Source organism: Vespa crabro, chromosome 16, assembly GCF_910589235.1.
Source record: "Vespa crabro chromosome 16, iyVesCrab1.2, whole genome shotgun sequence".
Classification (NCBI taxonomy): Eukaryota; Metazoa; Arthropoda; class Insecta; order Hymenoptera; family Vespidae; genus Vespa; species Vespa crabro.
Window position 1 is genome coordinate 2,728,882 of NC_060970.1, and position 5,000 is coordinate 2,733,881.

General features: G+C 28.0%; 1 protein-coding gene across 1 annotated transcript in view; it reads right to left on the minus strand.

Annotated features, from left to right (window-relative positions):
- Nucleotides 1–5,000, minus strand: part of LOC124429753 (connectin) — a 352,695-nt gene that overhangs the window by 233,610 nt on the left and 114,085 nt on the right. The gene's annotated exons all lie outside the window — the stretch shown is intronic.

The window sequence follows — 5,000 nt, forward strand, 5'->3', positions numbered from 1 at the left end:
CCTCGAAGGTTAATAACAGACTACCAACATGATTTACTTTAATGTTTACAATCGTTGGACATTGATTATTATCGACAATGTTTATGTCGTATTTATAAAAGATTCGTTAACGTTTAACCTTCAATCAAATCTTTTCCAAATCCAATATGTACTCTAAAAACGTACCCAATACTGTAATAATGATAATAATTATAATAATGATGATGATAATGATAATGATGATGATGATAATGATAATGATAATGATGATGATGATGATGATGATGATGATGATGATGATGATGATGATAACAATTCGCAATGATGGATTGTAAGGGCATGTACTTAATAGAAATTTTTACTTGATTATTTTAAAACCCGTCGTCCATCGGAGTTATGAATTTATATACATATATGTATGTGTACATATACGTATGATAATAAATCCCGATTAAATATTTGACGAGGTGTTGTTTCTCTTTCCTTCGTTTTTTTTTTTCCTTCTTTTTCTTTTTCCCCTTTTTCCCCTTTTTTTTTCTTTTTATCTTTTTCTTCTTCTTTTTTTTTTCTTTTTTTTTTTCTTTTCTTTTTTTTTAAATTAGTTAATTAATTTTTAAAAGCTAAAAAATTTTTCAATTATCCTTCAAACAAGATTGCAATAATATTTCTCTAATTAAATACGTTGCAACGAGCGAGATGTTAATTTTCTGAATGAATAATATCTCATTAAATGTCTAGAGAAGAATTTTTCTTGTCTTTTCGGGAAAGGCTTTTCGTTTATTTTATTTCTCTCTCTCTCTCTCTCTCTCTCTCTCTCTCTCTCTCTCTCTCTCTCTCTCTCTCTCTCTCTCTATCTATCTATCTATCTATCTCTATCTATCTATCTATCTCTTTCATTTTGTCTATTTTTGAGAGATTACTTAATTTTAATTTTAATTTTAATTTTAATTTTTCCTTTCTCTTTTTTATTTTTCTTTTCTCTCTCTCTCTCTCTCTCTCTCTCTCTCTCTCTCTCTCTCTTTGCTTACAAAATCGCATTAAAATGTCTCGTCGATTTATTTGAACATACGAAAGATAAAAATTCTAACGGGACGAATAATGAATAATTCTTGTTAAACGTCGGGAAAGAATTTTTCTTGTATTTCTTTTTTCTTTTTTTTTTTTCTTTTTTTTTCTTTTTTTTTAAGGCAGAGGAAACGTTTTTCTCTTCCCTCTTCCTTTCTTTAAAAAAAAAAAAAAAAAAAAAAAAAAAAAAAAAATAGAAAACCATCACAAAATATCTACAATTTTTCCTCTTCTTCTTTTTCTTTTCTTTCTTTATTTTTTTTTTTCTTTTTTCTCTTTTTTTTTGCTTTTCTTTTTTTTTTTTTTTTTTTTTTTGTATGACCCTCGCAAAATTCCATCAAGAATGATTGTCTAATTTAAAAGTACACACGAATCATCGATAGGGTTTTTTTTTGTTGGTTCTTTTTTTTTCGAAGAAATGTCTCTAGACAAATGCCTCTGAGAGAGAGATAGAGAGAGAGAGAGAGAGATAGAGAGAGAACGAAGATAAATAGAAAGGAAGGATGAGAAATAGCCTTCGATGGACCTTCGATGGCTCATGAAATCTAGAACATAGCCCAACTACTACCTACTATTACAATGGCGTTATTAACACTTCCACTCTCGGATTTCAGAATTCATCCGTGTTAACGTCTGTTCAAGAGATACAGATACTCAGCTAACTATGCCAACACCAAACAACTAACACCAACGAATAGCCAACCACCTAGCTAGCTCTATCTGTCTATCTAGCTCTAGTAGCTCTACCTAAGCAACAACCAGCGAACCGGGCAAAATCAGGGCAGGCCAGTTGAACCAGGATGGTTGAATTTGACCTACCAACTTGAATATTTATAAGGTATAATATATGTATATACATATATATATATATATATATATATATATATATATATATATATATATATATAGGCTGTCCAAAATGCATAGGATCAAAATTATACTATGTATTACTGGGATGAAATAGATGAAAAAAGTTGATATAAACTTATGCCTGAAAAATGTTTTATCAAGAAGATATATATCGCTTTAAAGATATTTATGATTTATTACGAGAAGTTATAAAAAAAAATGTTCGAAAATTTTTCCTCCCTAGAAGAATTCAAGCTTTCATTCGTTGAATTAATGATCGTCCGATTGAAATATATTCAAATATTTCAATCGATAATTGGTAATAAATATCAAAATGCATTTTGAATAAATTCAACTAAGTGCATCTTTTAATTTCTATCGTATTTTTATAAATCAATTATTTTCCGTAAATCTTTTATAAATAAAAGTTCAGAGGCGTTAAGTCTGGTGATCCATGAGTACCAATTGACTTTTAACCAATCATTAATTCGACGAATGGAAATAAATCATACATATCTTTTAAAAGCATATATATCTATTCAATAATGTAGTTTTGGATATAAGTTCATATGAACTTTTTCTTTTTCCATCAATTTTGATCTCAGTAATAAGTAATATACTGTTTGGTCTCATGCTTTTTGGACACCCTGTATATATATATATATTTTTTTTTTGTTTTGTTATATCGAAGTTTGTTGAGAATGAATGATGACAACGATGATGATGATGAAGATGATTGAAATGAAGAGATATCTTCGCATAATTAATTAAGTAAATTCTAATTCGTACATTTTATATAATTATATATATATATGTTTTTTTATTTTCCTAAAATTTTTCAATTTCTTCCTTGTCTCTTTCTTTCTTTCTTTTGTTGATATTGAAATTAATAGAAAGAAGGAATTATCCTTTTTTTCTTTTCTTTTCTTTTCTTTTTTTTTTTTTTTTTTTTTTTTTTTTTTTTTTTTTTTTTTTTTTTTGAATTATGTAGATCATCATATGTCGGAAAAATAATTTCATATTTAATTGGAAAAAAATCGAATAAATATATGAATAAGAAATTACTAAAGATAACTTTGAAATTGGATTGAATTATAGAACGAATTAGAATTATTTTAAAGTTGACAATTTCTCTTTACTTTCTTTTTTTTTTCTTTTTTATATTATTAAAGAAACTTTTTTTTTTTTTTTTAAATTGTTAAATTATCGAATTAACGATCTATTTTCTTTTAAATCGAGATGAAAAAGAAGAAGAAGAAGAAGAAAAGAAAATAGAAGAAGGAGAAACAGAGAGAGAGAGAGAGAGAGAGAGAGAGAGAGAGAGAAGGGGGAGGGGGAGAAGGAGAGAGAGAGAGAGAGAAAACAATAAAAAGAAGATAAAAAAAGGAAGGCACAGAAACTTGTTGCAGAAGAAAACGTGTAAATATACGAAGTCTCTCTAAAGGTGCTTTGCATTCAACATACGCCTCAAGGAAGCCTTGCCAGAAATGCGATACCGTCTATGTCTATTTACCCCTTTTTGTCTTTCTCCCTCTCTCTCTCTCTCTCTCCCTGTATAAAAGACAACATATGTATATATACATATGTATCATATATATTCGTATTTGATATGCAGCTATTTCTATCTATGCAATTTATAAGTGAATATAGAAAAGAAGGGAGTTGACATTTTATATATATATATATCAATATCGATACGTGAAATATTTATACATCTCTTGCACGTTTCTCTCTCTCACTCTCTCTCTCTCTTTCTCTCGCTCTCTCTCTCTCTCTCTTTCTCTCTCTCTCTCTCTCTCTCTCTCTCTCTCTCTCTCTCTCTCTCTCTCTCTCTCTCTCTCTCTCTCTCTCTCTCTCTACAATCCTTTTAAAAGCAATATACGCTGATATCTTTGATGATAAATCACTGCATATTAACATAATTTACAAACGCTAATGTAAGTGTTTCTCTAATAATATACATGTGTGTGTGTGTAAATACATATATATATATATATATATATATATATCACTATTGACGTATAAAATGTCTATACATCTTGTACGTTTCTCTCTCTCCCTCTCTCATTTTTTCCCCCTCTCTCTCTCTCTCTCTCTCACTCTCTCCCTCTCTCTCTCTCTTTCTTACTCATTCTCTCTCTCTCTTACTACTATTAGAAGCAATATATCCCGATACCTTTAATGTTACATCACTGCAGATTTTAACATAATTTATAAAAGCTAAAATATTTCTCAATTAACATATATATAATAATGTGTGTGTGTGTGTGTGTGTCCATTTGTATGTATGTATATATGTATGTATGTATAAACGTATATAAAACTGTGATTAAATTTTAATCATTTTATTTTGATAAGAAGAATGTACATTGAGAGAGAGAAAGAGAAAAAAATAGAAAGAAAATAAAAGAGAGAGAGAGAGAGAGAGAGAGAGAAAAGGGAGAGAATAAGGGGGTTGTTTTGCTTTTTTTGTGAGAAAATAAAAGTATCATTTGTTTTTAAGCTTCAATTTCTTTTTTTTTTTTTTTTTTTTTTTTCATATCTTATCACGTTCATATTTTTGTTCTTATCTGATCATATTATTTTCTCATTCCTTTTCTTTAATTTTTCATAAAAATAATTCAATATATAATTTTATTAGAATAATAATAATAATAATAATAATAATAATAATAATAATAATAATAATAAAAAGAGAAAAAAAAATTATAAAAAGAAAAAGAAAAAAATGTCGCTTACTAATTGATCAAAATCTTTCATTAATAATTTAATTTAATAACGTATATAACTTATATATTATCAATCGTTCCCTTTATTCGTCAAAAGGTCAAGATAAGAACTTCAAGTTATATATGACTAAGAAGTTATGGGAATTATTAGCATTTGTTAACATAGTAACTTTGAAAGATCAATTCCATATAGTGGGGTCCCAAAAGTGATTTAGAAATTGATCGATGAAAGTTAGGAACATCTCAACATCTACTTTTGCAAATTCTCTCCTCTTTTCTCAAGAGACATAAAGAGAGAAAGAGAAAGAGAAAGAGATAGAGAAAGAGAGAGAGAGAGTAAGAGAGAGAGAGAGAGAGAGTAAGAGAGAGAGAGAGAGA